The sequence below is a fragment of the Glycine soja genome, chromosome 17 (assembly GCF_004193775.1).
Source record: "Glycine soja cultivar W05 chromosome 17, ASM419377v2, whole genome shotgun sequence".
Lineage (NCBI taxonomy): Eukaryota > Viridiplantae > Streptophyta > Magnoliopsida > Fabales > Fabaceae > Glycine > Glycine soja.
Genome location: NC_041018.1, coordinates 6,366,231 through 6,386,076, shown reverse-complemented (window position 1 = coordinate 6,386,076; position 19,846 = coordinate 6,366,231). Strand labels below are relative to the sequence as shown.

The window sequence follows — 19,846 nt, the reverse complement described above, 5'->3', positions numbered from 1 at the left end:
AGAAACTCAAGACCAACTAAATGGGGCATAGGCGCATAGCCATTGACTATATAGATAATCAATTCAAACAAAAAAAAAAAAGCAATTTTTTAAAACTTCATGATAAACACGCCAAATGGAGAAGCAAACAAGAAGACAGCAGAATGGAGCAAAAATTAATAATCTCAAAACACATGATTAAGAATTGAACGAATACATTGCTATTTTAATGTTTTATATCTTATTGTGGGTTAAAAACAATGTTTTCAAATTGGATCGCACTAAGGATTTTTATTTGTCAGCACTTAGCAGACTCATACCGAAGTTAGAGCCTACTAAAAATTAAAATGGCAGTTTCCAGGGAAAACGACACTGAAGAGTAGGTAAGATCAGGGTCGATTTTCAAACGTATCCAAGCCTGCTTCTCGAAAAAGAAAAACACAACTTGTGGTTGTGGACTAATTTCCAGTAATTTTTCAAGAAATAAAAAATGATTTTAGTAAAATTAATTTTAAATTATTAAATGTGACTAGAGTATATTTAAATTATGTAGTAGTGTGTAAAATTAATTTTAAATATAGTAAACAAAATTTAATTTCAAATGCTAGCTAAACGATAACTGAATTGAAACGAAAAACTATGTCTCCCAAAGACACTCACGGGACATTTCAAAACCTTAATGGCTAGCTACCTTCATTAGCCAGTTAAGAAAATTTATCTAGATAAGCTTCTTCAAAAATTTATTAAAATAAACTAAATTTAAACAAACAAAATCAGAAATTACTTACATTCGCTCAGATAATATTTTTCAGACATTCCCTTTTCCCTGGGTTGGGTTTGAGACAATACAATACATCCAAACGTGGGGAAGAGGGGGTGGGGGTCTGACCACAAACCAAACCAGTCTAAGTAATATCTGTATGATTTTTCCTTTTCCTTTCAGTACATTTAATGTGTATCTTTTACATAAAAAAACTAACAAAAGTAGACACCAAATAATGAATATTTTTTTAATCACAAACCCAACGCCAGGAAACATCTAACATAAATAAAGGGGCAGGAAAGGGTTGAAAGAATAAATGTAGGCATCATGGAAATGGAACAGATCAGCCACCGTATGTGTTGCATCAATAAATTAAGCCTCATTTCATCGTGTATATTCTCAGGCATGTTGCAACCACTTATTTATTGTCAGCCAATAATTTCAAGCACCATCTATGATTTCCCTTTCTCATCATCCTGTACATTAAAATAAGTAATATAATAAATTAGTAATATAAATGCCGCCAATTTCAGTTAATGATTTAATAAAATTTCAAATCAAAATGAAGTTCCAATTGGGCCGAATAATTCTTCTATTATGGGAAAAAAGGTATCCAATATGGTTCAATAGTCTTCTACTGACAAAAAAAAAAATCACTATTACTGCCAAGGTCTATATAAGTCAATACCGTCATCCCCTACTTTGGTAATAGTAAGCAAGCAACGATCATTTCCAAATTCTTACACAAGTGAATACTGAATGCTAATGTCCTTAGTCCTTACAACAAAAGCTAGGATTATGGCAATACAAAAGCAAGCAGTTGCTTATAATTTCAAATGGAAAGGCTAAACCCTTTTACTACTTTGTCATCCAAGAAAAGAAAAAAGGCTTGATCGAGTATATCAGTAGAATGACAAAAAGAAGAATTGACACGACGGGAAATTTACCAAATACTTAGATTTAACAGCAACAAGTGTATGGATGAAATCTCTCTCTCTCTCCCTCTTGCAAGGATCAAAACAAAGTGTATATCTGTTTCGTGTAGGGACAAAATAAAAAAATATTGGCAAGCACAAGGACTAAATCTAACAGATTTATAACGATAGCAAATGATGAACCAATTAGTAATCGACTTTTCAAGTAGAAATAAAATATTTTTCCATATACGAACAAAAATGAAAAGTAGCATCAAATGTAGGGATCAGATTTTTAATTTAACCCCCAAAAGTATTTCAAATTGTAATTTTTTGTCAAGCACAGACAAGCATTTTCTTGGATAATGAAGAAAAAGTTTTATTTAATTTTATTTTAAAGATAACATTTACTAAAGGAATGAGAAGAGACATATACACACACGGATTTTCTAATATACTCTTGCGGGTTTTTAAAAAGGAATATAGTAGTAAGCTACAGTTTTGGAAACATTTTAACAAATCTATAAGTTATGTTTGCCAACATAATCCTAAATAGCAAGTGAGTATATATATACCATAACTAGTACAGATTATTTCATGCTTACCGAGTTATCCATCAGTTTGTCCAAATCATCATCATATCCCCCATCACCATCATCTGAAAAACCAGAGAGACTGTTGGCAAATATAAACTCTTCAAAATTTAAATTCATCCAAGAAAAAACGAACCACCCAGAGCACATATTATTCTATATTCCAACTAATATACTCAAAGGAACATACTATCATTGGATATATTTCTCGAACTCTAGAGAACATAGTGGTATAGAATAATAAACAGGCTAACATGAAGAAAATGGTAGTCCATCTAGTTGGCTTAGCTTTAGTTCTCACTGCATTGATTGAGAAAGTTAAGAGTTTAAACTACATTACTTATTTGGATGACTTAACACCCCGGATGAATCACACCACAATGAAAGCATTCCAGAGGCTGTGGAGGTTGTACAAGTTGAGGATGACTTAAAAAAATTAATTGGTACTACCTATACTAACAAGATGCATCTACTTTTTGGTAGTCTATCACATAAGAATTTCATAATTAAGCGTGTTTGGCTTGAAGTAGTTATGGGATGGGTAACCTTCTGAGAAATTTCCCAAAAAGCGTGTTAATGAGAACAAAACACGCTGAAAAGTTCCATGTTGATTTGTGAGAACAGTCATTGTTCCTAGAAGCAAACAAAACTGATTGTTGAGGTTTCGGAAAGGACTACCTACGGAAGCTTCTGACTGGTGGAAAGTTCTAACCAATAAGAAAGTTGTGTGAAGTGTCGTAATGTGAGTCGTCAAGAAATTGACAATAAAAAATGTTACGGATGACGGGTGGAAGGAAAAAACATGGAAAGGGAATAATCCCCTCAAGCTCTCACTTTTGTTCCCCTCCAAACAAGGGCATAATAAGGGTAAAGAACTTTGCTTTATTTTAAAAACATCGAAGTCTTGCTCAGTTGATGAATTTGAAGATTTGGTCTCTTTTTTCACTTCTTGCACCTCTTGATTGGAGATCAATTCAGTGTTTAAGGGTTCCATCGTCATTTCATGATCTTTTACTTGTATAGATGATTTTAGTTTATCACCTTCCATGTACTTATTCTCATTGCTGTCAGAAATCATATGACTATAACAGTATAACCTAGGTTGAAGAGCATGAGTTAATTTCTAGACGCATTTCATGTATAACTAGCATGATATTTCTAACAAGTACAAGTGTAGCAATTATCTGCAAAAGTTATTGTATTAATAATTTATGCACATCCAACCAAATTTTCAAAATCTCAACCAACATTCTGTATGAGGTCTCATTTAAAAAACTAAATCATATTTTTCAAAAAACAATATTTAATGCGAAAACCAAAATACTCAAGCTACAAGATAAAGTACTTACGGTGCAATGTGATTATTCACAAGTATAAAGTATATTCTCCAAAACTTCCTCTCTTTCATGACTTGTGGACACGGTTCATACCTCAATCTTGAAATCTCCTGTAACAAAGAATAAAATGAATAGTGAGTGGGAGTACATTGACTGTTACAATTACAACTACAAGAAAAAGTGGAATTGTAATTGACTTAGAATACATTATGACATGTATACACAAACCAATCCATATACATAGGTGACAAATTTTACTTTATTCATGCTAGATTAACGCAAAAACATGCAATGTATTTGACCCAAATACCCAATGATTTGCTCAAACAAACTTGGATATCAGAATACCAAGCATCAATTCTACCATGGCAGCATGTCACCGATCATCACGAGTGGATCTGGCAAGGTGACAGTTACAGGAGCATGAAAAAAGACAGCCATAACTCACCTTGCTGCAATTCAGGATTGTTAACTCTTACACCATTGTTCTATCCCCCTCCCTCTTTCTCTCTTCCTCACATAAACAGACAACACCTCCTAGAACACAAAGGTCAACACTAATTAAGACACAAATAAATCACAGTTTCTGAATCTCATACTCACTCTACAACTTTTATTGTATTTATATGTTTCAGACTCACAGCTACTCCATGATACTATTTTATCCCAAACATTGGTTTCAATTTACGAAGTATCCTAGTTGAGTAATTTTCTGGACAAGTTGATAAATATTAGACACTTCCCATTCCAATGGTCATAATTTTTTTATCTGTCGTCTATGACTACTTGTAGGTAAGCAAACAAAGAGAACATTTTTTCGCAATTAATCGGAAGGATTTAGATGCAAATTATTACTTGTCCAATATCTATCAGGACCTTTACCCCTAATCAATCTAGGCCTTGGCGCTCAATAACAAACAACCAAATGCACAAATCCTTTTCACAGCCCAATCCTAATCCTCAGATCAGCATCAAACACTGCCGGTACCTTCATCATACTCAACCTTTCTAATTTCTCTGGAGAAAATAAATCACTAAGACAAGAATACATAGATAAAACCAGATGCAATCATATCCAAGGCATGTAATGTTTTCAAGTTAATATGAATACTGAAAAATAAAAAAGAAAAGAAAAAGCATGTTTAAGAGTCTAGGACTAAACTCTTGACTAAAAAGAAAACTGAACTTCTTAGCCAACACTATTTACATGTTAGTAAAACAATGAATAACCGATGCCTCTCTTAAATTTAATGAAAGAACTGAGAAACTATGTACTATGTAGTCCATTAACATTGATAAAAGCACCCATGCCCTACATAGAAATGATAACATTTTGTGATTCACAAAAGCACATTAAAAAAAGATGCTACCTTGACTGTAGAAAGAACAAGCCTGGCATGTTTTTCCTGCCACTCGGTTAGATCCTGCCTAACATTTGAAACTGCAGGAACATCAGACAATTCCGTATCATCTGCAAATGGATGGGAACCAAAACTGTCATAAACTCCTCAAATTTGGTAGGTAGCATTAGTAATGAACTAATTGTGTTTGCTATGAATAAAAAAAAAATCATTTAAAACATGTTTTAAATAACAGAAAGAAAAACTAGAAAATAAATTAAAATTCTCTCGTTTTCAGTTTAGAATATGACAACTTTGGTTGCAAATTATATTCATTCCATCCTCTATTTTCCATTTCTCATTTAATGAAACAGAGTTTAACTTTATTTATTTATTGATAGCTCATGGACACATAACTGCACCATCATTGCACTTAACCCTAATCCACACACAATAAAAAAAAAAGGGGTAAAAAGAAAGAAACCTTGAAGGGGAAAATCCTCAAAGGTAGTGATGGTAATTCCTTCGACGAACTCCCTCAACTCTTGGGTGATGCCAAAACGGTGGAGATAGACGCCGTTTATGATAGAAGGTTGGGGCAAGTACCTGGAAGCTTGCGCTGCGATTTCTTTGGTGGTTTCTGCTATGATTTCGGTGAATTTGGTAGCTCTAGATCCCAACGACAGTTACTGTGATCGTTTCGCTGCTTCTTCCGCAAAGCCTCGGGCTCTGTTCCACAGCTCCATCTTTCTCTATTTCTCTTTTGATTACAAGAATTTCTAACTTCATTTCAGAAAAAGGAATTCACAGAAGAAGTTAACTAGGTGATTTTTGATTGGGCAGCGAAACAGAAGAACCAGTGCAGGGTAACACGTACTGTGATTCTGTCTCTTTTTTTGGATACAACCATGTCTCATTTTTCATATTATTTTATTTCCATTTGTTATTAAAAAATAAGAAAAAGATATGACCTTGGTGCGTGTTTAGTTTTACATTGGATATCTGATTTTAGATTTTTTTTATAAAAAAGTTTTAAATTTGAGTCTGTTTTGATTCTGAATCTGAAGTTGAAATAATTTTAAATAATAGGTAAGAAGTAGTAAAAAAAAAAATTGACATCCAAACCAAATTAAAGTAATTAAAATCAATCTTCGGATTTCATTTTCTCCAACCCGTGAATACCATGATTCTTCCAATGATCATCCCAATTTCCAAGACACACTTAGCCTTTTGTCTTTCTGATTGCTTTTGAATTTTGCCAACGGGTTTCTCATAAAAGTGATAAATTTTGGGATCAAGACATGCAAACGTGAGGAAAGGTCTAATATTAATTAAAATAATTTGAACTATTTAATATATAATTATAGTTTCGATATTAATTTATTTTGCATTTTTCTTTTTTACTAATCCTAAAAATAATTTCTTTATATTTTGTGGAACACAATTGACATAAAGTGGGATAATGTACGTGTAACTATGTAAGTGTGTCTGTGCAGGTGTGGTTGCAGTGTGTGGGTGGGTGTGTAAGTGTGTGAACTCGTTACTTTGATCATGAGCTCTACTAACCTAGGGTGTCCTCAAAGGTTCCATCGGCAGACTTTCAAATTTCAACAGCACGATAAGAAATTAAGAATAAGAACCCAGACTTGGGGTGTAATGATGAATTGATATGAGCACATATTTGTTTCTAACTAGTATGTGCAACCTCTAAGACATATTGATACAATTATGTTAGTCCTAAATTTGATACATCGTTTCGGTTTAATAACTGATATTAAGTTTGAATTTTTAATATACAGTTATATATTTTAAAAATGAATTTTTCGTTTATAGTAATCTTACAAGATTTAAATATATTTATTTTCCGTAAAAAAATGCATGTGACGTAGAATAAAATAACAAGTTTGAAGACACAAAAGGATAGTTCTAAAATTGAAGTCGGCTACACTTTTGGGTCAAGCCCAATGGACCAGGGATGGTAAATTAGTTTAGTTTAGGCAATTGCTTGAGCCACCTAACAATGTGGGTGAAACGACGAAAATGTCTTTCACCCTTTAATATAAAAGCAGCATAGTGACTCGTTGTAGGAGTACGAGTCATTGTGCATTTCTGAAATTTCTTCTTCCTTCGAGAGAATGATTGTTCTTCTTCCTCCGAGAGAACGGTCCTTCTCCACTTTGTGGCTTCATTTCTACACTGCCTCCTTTTCTTCAACGGCCTCTCCATTGTTGGTTACGGCCTCCCCACTGTTGGTTGCGGCCTCTTCTTCGTTGCCTCCTCTTCATTTCCTTGTTGTTGCAGCGTCTTGTTCTCCCGTCGAGGTTAGTGAATCTTCTTCCTTCTGTGGTTCTTGTTCTGTCTTGCTGTGTATTGTTTTGTGTTTTGATTTGCATTATTGTTGCTTGTTTTGTGTTTTGTGTATTGTTAGACGTCTTGTTCTGTGGTTCTCTGTCTGCTCCATGCTTATTTTATGAAAAGACCATACGGATTGGCTGCATACGGCCAATCCGTATGACTTTTTTAAAAAAACTATTTTCTAAATGAAATAGCCATACGATATGACTTTTTTTTTAAAAAAAAATATTTTACTTTTAGTCAAATAGTCATGCGGATTACCAATCTGTATGGCTTTTTTTAAAAACTGTTTTTTATAGTGAAATAGTCATACGAATTGTCAATCTGTATGTTTTTTTTTAAAGAAAAACATTTCCTTCATATCGATTGTCAATCCATATGGTTTTTTTTTTCAAAAAAAAAGTTTTTTTTTTATTTTTAAAAAGGTTTTTTTATTAGAACAAAAATAGGAAAAATGAAGGATATTTATATTGATTTTAGTTTGTTTATTATTAATTTTATGAATGATTTATTTATTATTCAGTTTATCTAAGAAATGTTAGTAGGATTAGATTACAATTTAGATTAGATTAGATTAGTTTTTTAACACAAGCATTAGATTAGAAACAGGAAAATGTTAGTAGGATTAGATTACAATTTTCATTAGATTATATTAGTTTTTTAACACAAACATTAGATTAGAAATAGGAAAAGTAGAACAAAAATACTTAAATATTATTTGTCAAATATATTTTAGAATGTCACACTCTCGTGCGTCGTCATCACATTGGATCAGTCTCAATGAGGAACTAAAACAACTTCTTGCGAATGTGCCTAGTAAGAATTAACATATAGTTACTTGAATGTTAATTTTGTCTTGTGCTTAAATGTCTGTTAATTGCTTGAATGTTAATCATGTCAGAATTAACAATTGAAGAGCACGAGGAATGAAGGGAATTGGCAAACATAATGTAGAATGTCGCGACTCCACCAGAGGCTTTTTTCCAGACCGTTCATGCTAGGGACTAGGTCATGTTCATTTTGATTTAATTAACATTTGATTTTTCTGTTATTTCGTGTAACTAACCAACCATATTTTGTGATATGACATGTAGATTTTCGGTGAAGTTGGTAAGGTATAAACTGTCAAGTGGAAGGACGTACTGGACGGTGTATAGCATTTGGTTTACAAAGACGAAAATTATCATAACGTTGTGTACAACAAAGATTTGGACCAACCAACCATTGTAGTAGGGTGGACAACACTATGAGATTTTTACCAGCTGACCGGAGATCATCTTGTATCCTTGCATCATTATGGTAAGAGTGCATTTTTTCTTATCATATTCAAGACCAGTTGTCTACCCAGATCATTCCCAAGATGACACTCTTTATACCATCAAGTGTCAGGCTCTGTTAGCTTCAAGGTATATCTCACAGAGCAGAAAGTTACTTGTAGTAGTCTGGTAAGCAACTTCCTAATTTAGTTGTCAGCATTTCTTTATTTTTCAAGTTTTAAATTTAATTACATAAATTGTTGACATAACACTATTCTTAATATTAGGACGTTCCAAGCAACATGTATTATTTTCTTAAAGACAAAGGCTGAACTCATTTGCACTTGGAGAACGTTACAAAATGCCGGCTTGTGTTCAATCATTGGAGGAAGACACTTAAAATTGGAACTGGATGGAAACATTTCTGCGAAACCTTGTCCTTGAAAGCTGACATGGAAATCGTTTTTGAATTCATTGATCCCACCCTTAACCGTGTGCTTTATTGGCCATGTTTATAAACATTTTAAGATTTCGAACATTTTAATTACTATGAACATTTCAATTACTTCTGAACAATTTATTTATATAATAGTTGTCTTATAATAATTGTTTTATCATGTGTTGATTCTAAATTTGTTGCAACTTATATATAATAGTTTTTTGTAATGTCTAATATTATCCCATTATTTTGAAAAAAATTGGTCATATTTTTGAAATAAATTATTTTTAATTAATGACTAAATTAAATTTTATCATTGCTAAATTTAACCAATTAGTAAATTAAAATTAATAACTAAATTTAAGCAATAACTGAATTAAAATTAATCATTGAAATATTATGTGAATTCATTTGTTTTATCATTGCAAAATTTTTGTTATTTTTGGTTTTTTTGTTAATTTTTTTTGTAATCCGTATAAAAAAAGGCCGGTATAAAAAAAGTTGACGTACGTACGGATTGACAATTCGTATGGTTCATAAGGATCAGCAATCCATATGGTCATACAGATGTCAATCCGTACGTGTGTCAACTTTTTTTGGCACTCATCTCATTTTTCGACGATAAAAACCGATAAAAAATTACCGTATACTTCTAAAAAATTCACGTACACCACTGGAGATCAAATACGCTTTCAAACCGTCCTTAACAAAAGCAACTTACACTAAATTACGAAAAATTTGTGAAAAAAAAATGACGCTGCCAAAATGAAAAAATATAACTGCTATTTGTAATTGAAAATACATAAGAGTATTGCTGGTATTTTAAAAAGTTACTGGGTGCCCAGCAAAAATGCTGGGTGCCGGATGCAACTCCCTTTAGTATAGTGGATGGTTGTGTTTAAAGGGGTCTACTTTTTATAGTGTTGTCAATTGATTCCTTAAAAAAAAAAGTGTTGTCAATTGATAATTAGATTTTTTTTTTGTCTCGTTCTTAGTTAAGTAATGTTGAAATATTTGGTCCCAGTCTTGTGGTATGTTTTTACTTTTTAGTTTATTACAATTACAATAGTTATTCTGATGCTTTTGTTTTCGGCTTGGGTACGTTTCTTAGTTCATATAAGCCGTTAGAAGTTGTGAATGTTTTCTAGCAGGTTGGGCTTTATTATTTGCAAGTTATTTAAGCTTTTCATATTTAGCTTATTTTTTCTTTATAACATACTAATAAAAAGTTTGGAAATTTCAAAAAACCAACAAATAAAATAAAAATGATAAAAATGTGACTTTCTTGGATTGGTTTATTAGTATTTTATATTTTTAAATAAAAATATTCAGTTTTTCTCTTTAGTTTGTGAAGTATTTACCTACCAAATAAACAAACACTTTACCAAAAAAAAAATTGTTAAGGACAATTTTTTTTGTAAACCAATTAAGTATTTTTCTAAATTTTATATACTCAATAAAAATTTCAATCCAATTCCAATGGATAAATTGATAGAATTGAATGTCCATAAAAAGTTATATTTATGTAAAGTTAATTTAAGAGACTTGTCCCTCAGGTAGTGCATCCTCATCAGTTCACCCTTGTGTGTGCGCGTATATATGTATACACTAATGCACGTGAGTACTGTAAAAATTAAACAACAACAAAATAATTCAATAGTTGTTGTTATATATATATATATATATATATATATATATATATATGTATGTATTGTATTAATTTTGATATATATACATATATATTAATGAAGTATAAAATAATTTAAAATTAATCTAAAATTTTATAAATATAATTTATATGATAATTGTTTTAATCTAATAGTATAATTTGAAATAAAATTATAAATTTAAAAAATATGAAAATAATGTAAGAATAACTTTGAATTACCCCTCTGCATAGCTTAAATTTGCTGCTCCACTCTACATGAACTTGTGCTGACAAACACTTAAAAATTGCACTTGACAACAACATGCATATATAATATCTCCAACATAGTTTCATAGCTTCAGGCAAATGTTTTGGACATGCTCATAAGATACCCCAAAAGGAGTGGCTCTTGATTCTTGTTTAACAAACAAACAAAAACAGCAAATGTAACTTGTGTTTCTTCAGGAATATTTTTCTTTTCCATTGCTCCAAATAAAAAGGTGTTTGCATCTATTTGTGTGTACTCTTTTGGATGGTGACCCGAGGGAGAAAAACAGGGCAATGAAATGAATCAAATTTTGAAGTGGATATTGGGTCCGTGGGTAATGCTTCTAGCTCGTGTGTAACTTCAAAAAAAGCTATTGCACCATCATTATGTAAAATTTATTGATTTCTGGGTGAACCATCCGTCGTCATCTTTGTTTAAGACAAGGGGAACATGCATTATTGGAGATATATATAAAGCTTACGTGTCTCATATTATAACAAATTCCATAACAAACTTCACGTAACCATTTTCCTAGACCTACAGGCACTTATATAATATCTTAAGCTTTTGCTATTACATTATTATTATTACTATTATTATTCATTAGTCTCTGAATCTCGGATAGTAATACTCCAGGTTCACTCAAAAGAGGTTATCCAACCTCTTCATGAATTATTATTATTTCCACTGAAAATGATTTTCATTTCTACGTTTCCAAATTAACCATTTTAAGATGTATAACCTTCATTTAAATTTTAAAGGTTTAATTATGCACACTTTTGCTAGTAATTTGGATAATAAACTAATTATATTATACTACGGGTTGTATGATAGTGTAGTTGATTTCGTACTCAATTGGGTTAATTCTTACACAGGGGAGGTTCATGTTCCGCGTAACCATATTGTACTAAACAAATTATTTGTTTGGGTTAACTAGGCTATAACCAAAGCAGAGGACATGTGGTAGACCAATGTATGAATTTAACTTCACTTTTATTGCCATATCATCCAGTTTTACATTATTAGAAGCCAAGTAATTAATTAAGAAACTGAAATCAGTGACTGAAGAGTCAATAGCATCAATATGTCTGGATTTGAACTTGTCCTATATATTCATCTTTTTTTTGAGTTTTTCTTAGGAGTTATATTTTTTGTCCTAATATTTTGGTTTATTAAGATAAAAAGATATGAACTAATAGAATTCAAATAATTTAATTTTTATTATATATATATATATATATATATATATATATATATATATATATATATATATATATATGAGTTGTGGCTTGTTGGGAGGCCATTATTATTTTTCCTTTTCAGAACCTTCATTCCAGCACGTAACTTCTGCCACCTTTTGCTAACAGCTAGTTTGACAGTTACACGGATTGATTATTTTTCGGTTCTCCATCAACTCTCGAACGTTGAATAGTAAATAAATCAACTCTTGCACGTGCTTAAGTTATAGTGCAATAGTCTTTGTTTGGATAGGTGTATAAACTTTTTTTTTTTTTTTTTTGTTACAATGTATAAACTTGACTTAGAATGATAGTGCTTTTAAAAATTTAAAACTGTGTATAATTGATTCGGGAATAAAGCGGTATGTACTTAGATTTTTCTTAAAAAAATTATAATTGATTTGACAAAAATACTAGTAATTTTTTCAAGGTAAAATTTGGCATGTAATAATATCACTAACAAGGTGATTGAGACACCATTTCCCCCCTATTTTTTTTTCTTACAAAAAAAATCCCTATAAGGCAAGAGATTCCAACTCAGTTGGCATCCCAGACCCTATTAATCACTTACGACACACCATAAAATTTATTAAAAAAATTGAAAAATAATGAGCAACACGAGAGGAGGACCAAAGCCAAATATCTCAATACCAATATTGCTAAAAAGAAAATCCCAACCTAAAACTAGAAATGTCCACCCTGCTATGGAAAAAAAAGGAAAAAAACCTCCTAATGAAACTTGGGGTTAAATCAAACCATGTGAATTCTTGAGAAATTATGCTATGCTATAGGTAGTTAATTTATCTGCACAATTTTTGTCCTCACTATAAATATGAGATATTATGAACTGCATGCTTTTGCACCAGGCTAAGCAATTTGACCATCAATTACAAAGACAAAAGAGCAAGCAGGATGTAATTTAAGTATTGTCTAATGAAGGAATATCTGATATGTTTTTTATACTCTAAAATATGCAATTAATACAACAGATTAATAGGAAGCTACATATTTGGGTGAGATTTTGATGTATCCCCTAAGTTGGGGTTTGAGATTATTCAATCCGTTATCCTTACAAATTCTGTGTGTGTATGTTATTAATTAAATTATTGTCGTTATTAGTAAACAATGGATGACAAATCTAAATTAAACTTGGAAGTAGAGATTAGTGGAGACAATCTATTTTAAAAAATAAATCTATCACATAAAGCTTGAAATATAAGTTTAACCTGATTCTTATTTAGTTCACTAGTTTCTTAATAATCTTTTTTAGTTGTATTTGATAAAAGAAATCCTTTACTTTCAATTAAATTACTATTTAAAAATAAGATTATTAAGTAAGCTTTTGAGAAATCTTATAAAATATTTAATTTTTTCAATGTTCCATTTGAGTCTTATATAACTATAGAGGTTTTTTTTTACTGAGTATAACTATAGACTTAGAACTTAGAACTTCAAATTTTTCAAAAAAGGTTTCCTACTTTAAAAATAATTTTGCTTGAGACGTAGTCGAACACTAAATATGTATAACTTTTTCCATGCAGATTTGTATTTTGATTTATCATTTTATAAGAAACTAATCCTTCTATTAGTTCTACTAAACTTCATTGGTAGAATTTAAAATCTTCTATATACTATCCAAACCCCTGCTGACCCTAATAGATTGATATAAATTAGTTAGAATTTTTTCTTCTTCTTTTATGTTTGAAGTAATGTGATTTATATATAAATATTTATTTGAATTTATAATTAATTTTGAGTTATACTTTAACTGAAAATTAGTTTCTTAACATGAAACTAAATAGACACGTAAAGTAATAGAGGTATAGTGAAATAGAATAAAGAAGAATAAGTTGGGACAGGCAATAATGGGTGGAGTGAGAGAGCATAGCATGGAGAAGGAAATGAAGAGTAGGTAGAGAGTAGAGTCATGGTGCAGTGTGTAGGAAGAGGGAATGAAGACGATAGAGCTAGCGTAGGGCCCAGATGGGTTCACTCCAACCGACTGGGTCTCGGGCATAGTTGGAGGGTTGTGATAGCGACACCCATTAAACCACGAATACCGTATCTTTCTCGATCTCAAGGACCCCCCAATATAAAACCTAATTCACTTCCACTTGGGAACAAGAATAACCCCATTCGCAACACAAACTAAACTAGACTTGAGTTTTCATTTTGTGAGATGTGGACAAGTACCGTCCCATGTGCATGTGAACATGTTCCCATCACCTCACTACTCCATTTTGTTCCACTCCTTAACATGTCTCACACTCACTTCCTATTCGCCAATTATTTCATTTGACTAGTCACCTAATGTGCATTGCACATTTTCAATCTAATTCATTTCTCTTGCCTCCATTGCTGGCCACGGTTAGACTTTAACTCATCCTCCTTAATTATGGCTAATTAAATCTAAGCCATAATTAGATCAAGTGGTGCTTAATTGTTTCTAACTCGTGGTCGTATTTGCACCCAAATTGAGTGTGTATGTAGTAGTCAATGGACGGCTATGTAGATACTAATAATTAATCATAACACTTAGCACACAGCTAGTCATAGCTAATCTCCCAGTTGTAGTAGGGCCTGGAGTGTTACGGGATCAAAGCTTGAATCACACGCCGATGATGCTCTGATGAAGAAGAGCAATTAACTCTTGCATAAATAGCAGGCATATGTTGCTGACCGGCTGATATGGATTTAAATTATGTGCAATTATATATAGTTTTGGCTAGCGGGGATAAATTAATAGGGTTTAATTAGCTAGGTACAGGGGTCCATGAATCAATTTTTGTCCAACCAAATTAGTTGGAATAGAATAATTAAGGGGGTGTCTCATCTCCTATGTGTTTAATTAAACAGTTAAACTTAACTGTGCCTGCCCCTACTACTAGTACTATTCGCCCGGCACACTATGCCAAATTGCCAATCACATAATCATAATAATAACACGAGAAGAATTAGAACTAGCATTTTTGAATCTATTAATCAACTAGAGGGTATGTGTACTCGATGGTGCTTGTCTTTCATGTCAAACTGATTTGTCCAATCAGTTCTCGTTAGGGTAATTTCACTTCGACGTAACCACTTATGTTTGGATATGGTGGTCCTTCTTTCCTGCTCCTTTCCTTGAAATAACAGGTGGAACAAAGAACGATCTTAGTTTCAATTTGCAAGACGATTCCACATTTCCAAGTTTTGAATGATAGCATATATCTTCACATTATATAACGCATGTATTCCAGCTAGTACTCGTCGAATGTTCAACATTTGGCCGTGACATATATACGGATCAACAAAATAGGCAAGGAGTTAAAAGTCAATTAAATTTTATAATAATAATAATAAGAAGGTGATGCTTTTTTTTATATAAAAAAATCCATATGCATATCTTAAAAAATGGTAAAAACTTATTCTTATTTTTCCTTTCACTTATCCTTCATTTGATATCAATCTCGACTTAAATATTAATATTTTAAAGTAGTATGGTTCTTGATAGTCATATAAAAGTTGTTTGGTGATCGAATGCACAATAACATGAATATTAATAATCTATCGAATGTGGATCAAGAATACATTATCTCGTAGTTTAGTTTCAAGTACGCAAAAGCATGAAGAAACTCTAGACTAAGAAAGTCGATCAACTATAGATATATTTTAAACAAGTGAAGAGCCGATTCACAGATAAATTATGAGATATACAATTCCTCAGTTTCAAGTTAATTAATACCTTTTACATGTCGTGTTTTTATTCTTTAATCTTCAAGAAAATTCAACTTAGAACTAAAATATAATCTATTATTTATTACTATATTTGTGGATCTCAACTTTGAACTTCACATATTGCAGGCAGCATGCCTTTGCATGCTTTTTTTTTTCTCTCGCTATAGAATAGGTACTCACCACACCTTTCACTATCCCTATAATTGCTTCACCCCTATCACTTCAAAGATTAACTTCTAACTTAGAAAAATATTTCTAATGTAAAATCTAGATACTAGATTCTAGAGATAATTACATTAACTTTTACTGATATTAGTAATAGTTGTACAATTTTTTTATTTTAAAATATAAGAATAATAAATATTTAAAAATATACACTTTATTTTTATATACAAAATCACACACACGGTGTGTGTGTGTATAAGAGATTTTAATTATATATGTTCATGTATGAAACGGTTGGATAATATATAGTTCATATACGGGCATTTATCTCCATTGAATTTTGTGGATAAATTTCCTCTCTTGGAAGGAATTGGATTTGCTTCATTCATGCGATCACGTAAACATGAACTGATAAATAAAGATGGAATGTTTCATATTTTGGCTGTTAATTTTAAGCCTAACTTATGAGTTAAAATATGATTTGTTCGATCTTTTATCAAATAGTCATCATTAGCTAAGGGCGTAAGTGCGTTAATATATTCAACTGCATGAAATCTGAATCCCTCTTGAATCCATCCCCATTAAGCAAGTATTTACCTACTTGTCGAGGATATATTTGGCATGTGAAAAATGTTAGCAACATATTATTTTTATATTAGTTAAAATTTATTGAAAATTATAATTTGTTTGATCTTATCTTTCATTTAATGATCCTCTCTCTTGGATCCGGAAACCTTGTAAGGGAGGGCTTGAATTTTTTTTTCTTGCTTTATAATTGTTTAAATGTTTAACTTTTAATAAATAATAATTTTTATAAAAATTATTATTTTTACACATAAAATTAAAATTAATTTTTATATTAAATGATGATAACCTTAATTGTTATTATAATAACAACAAACACACAATTAATTTTATATAATTTTACATTAGTTATTACTTTAAGCATTATAATAAAGCTACAAACTAATCTGTATAATTTTATACTAATTAACACTAATCATTATTATAATAATAATATATAAAATTAATTTTATATAATTTTATACTAAAAATATATATGTATATAGATGAAAATTTTTAAGAGAGTAAACATAATTAATTATTTATTGGACTTATATAATGCCTCAGATTAAGATTAAGAAGATCTAATCTTAAATATGACATTTACATTGAATATTTATAAGTCAATAATTTTATTGTACTTTATCATTGAGGCTGAATTTAGTTATGAGGAAAGAAAATAGAGTAAAAATATTTAAATTAAAATTATTTGATATATAAGAAATAGAAAAGTGTGAGATACACATTGAAATTCAATTTTTTTAACACAATTCTTTCGATGAAACACTTACACAATTCTCTTTTTTTTTTTCTCATTTTCATGGTAACCAAACAAGGAATGGTTGTCTGCTTAAAAAATTAAATATTTTTTTTTAAAAACAATTATTTATTAACTTCTTAAAAAGACTTTTTATGAAAAAAAAACAATATAATATATGCATGTTCTAAGAAGAACGTTAACAAAATGTAATTTTGACTAGGCTGGGCTTCAATAATTATACTAATTTATAGGAAAAGAGGAGCAGAAGAGGACAAGAAAGGCATCAGTTACGGAGGTCAAATACATGGTACAGTGAGGTGCGACGTTCACATTTTATGAAAGAAGGACATGCCACCAATAGAAAGAGGCAACGTGGGTTAGGTTGCACCATTTGTTACACACATACACACTCAGTTATGTTATGGATAGATATTAGATATGCAGCACAATCTTAAATAAGTGTAATATAGACAAATATTTTTTAATTTTAAAATATTCTATTAATATTTCCTATTTTTTTATTCTTTTTTTCACATTATAAATTTATTATATTTTTTCATCTTTATTTTTAGACGTTGAATAGGATACAAAGTGTTGGTGAAATATTTTTCATCAAATAAATATGCGACTCACTCGCACTCACTGCGAACGAGGGTGGCCGACAAGACAAGGCAATGAGACAACTGATTTTGTGGATTACACCTTCCAACCACCCCTCGCTTCGCTCCACGTGCCCACCGTACGATCCATCCCTTTCGTCTCTCATTTTCAACTCTCTTCCTTTTCAATACTACTATTATTCTCTCTAACTTAGGACTACTAGTTTTATTTATAGTAACATCCTATACACACTGTTTCCACTTAAATAAATATTTTCATCCTTTTTCTTCTTTCATTTATTTGATAAACAATAATTAACTTAAGGATTAAACTAACAATAGTTCTTAATTTATTGAGAGTACATAACTATAATGTTATCAGCAACAACTAATTATAATATTTGTTTTATGAAAAATAAAATAATGTTATAATTTATTTAATAATATTTGAGTTCACTAATGTGATTAATTGTTGATGAACTTTAGACATTTAATTTTAATTCGTGTGAGTTTAAATAAGAGATGTCTAAAGGTTAATAAATAATAAAACTAAGTTTTCTTTATCGTCATGATAATTAATTACTCTTTAGGGCTTGTTCTATTGAAAATCCTATAATTTTGAAACGTGTGATCAGGAAAAAAAAACTTAGACCCATGGTTTCATGGATTTATGTGATACATACAATGCCAATACATTTGATTATTTCTTCAACAAATAATTTTAATTGGTGTGATAATTTCATATAAAATATATATTCTTCACAATTTTTTTTATTGCATATCAAACTCTCGAAAGTTCATGTATGGACAACAAAAAAACATGTATGCCAATATAAAATATAAGTAAATCTTAATTAATTATACCCCATTTAATGAGACAACTTCCAAAATACCTTTGATCATGTATTCTTTTATTTATTTTATACTAGTAACAAGTTTCAATCGAGAGCCGCTGAAGAAAAACAATTTCATTTTTTAAATAAGATTAGTAAAGTCAAATAATGTTTTTTTATTCCTGAGAATTACAATACCAAGAAGTTTACAACACGTCATAAGAAGAGACAAAAATGAGGTATTCCAATGAAAATAAGAAAAAATATTTCCTAAAAAATATTAATTTATTTTTATGTATTTTTTTATTTAAAATAATTTTGAATTTCAAAAGAAATTTCTAGAAATATTAAAATGTAAACTTGTTTAAAATACCCAAGAATGATATTTTGATGTACTATATCCCTATGAATAAAATAAATAGGTCAACAGTAATATATTTTAAAAATACTATGAAGATTAACAATATATTAATATGCCATATATCATAAAATTTTATTGAAATACATAAAATTGAGTTATTTATAATATTTTTTTACGTTCTTCTATAATTTTTATAATAAATAATTTATTTTTTATTTTTTTAACTAGTGTCCTAGGACATTTATTAGTAATACCCATATATTATTTAATAATCGTAAATATTAGAGTTTAAGGTTGGGGTTCATCATTTTGACAATTTATTCTTCTATTTCTCATGTTACATCATACCATGCATGTCTTCATGTTAATACTTCTATCAGTGTCATCATGTTAACATAAATTGTTAAATTGAAACTCAACAAAACAAAATGGTACAATTACCATACATATCAGATAGAAATACTACATAGTACTGTCAAAAAAAGAAGAAAGAAATACACTTAAGCCTAATTTGTACATAATAAATACTGTCATAGATTCAATATTTATTTGAACTAGTGTTTAATTAAATTACTCAAATAGTAGTATTTAATTGGGATATTGAATAAGTTGAAGATGACAGAGGTGGTAGTACTAGTACTAGTAAGGAGTTATAGTAAGTAAAGGATATTTTGGTGATATTTAAATAAGTCCATGGGTTCGGCTGTGAAAGTAGTT

The 19,846-nt window shown here is 30.3% G+C and overlaps 1 pseudogene; it reads right to left on the bottom strand.

Moving 5' to 3' along the window:
• Nucleotides 1–737: 737 nt before the first annotated feature.
• LOC114392817 lies at nt 738–5,834 on the bottom strand (annotated as a pseudogene).
• Nucleotides 5,835–19,846: the final 14,012 nt, after the last annotated feature.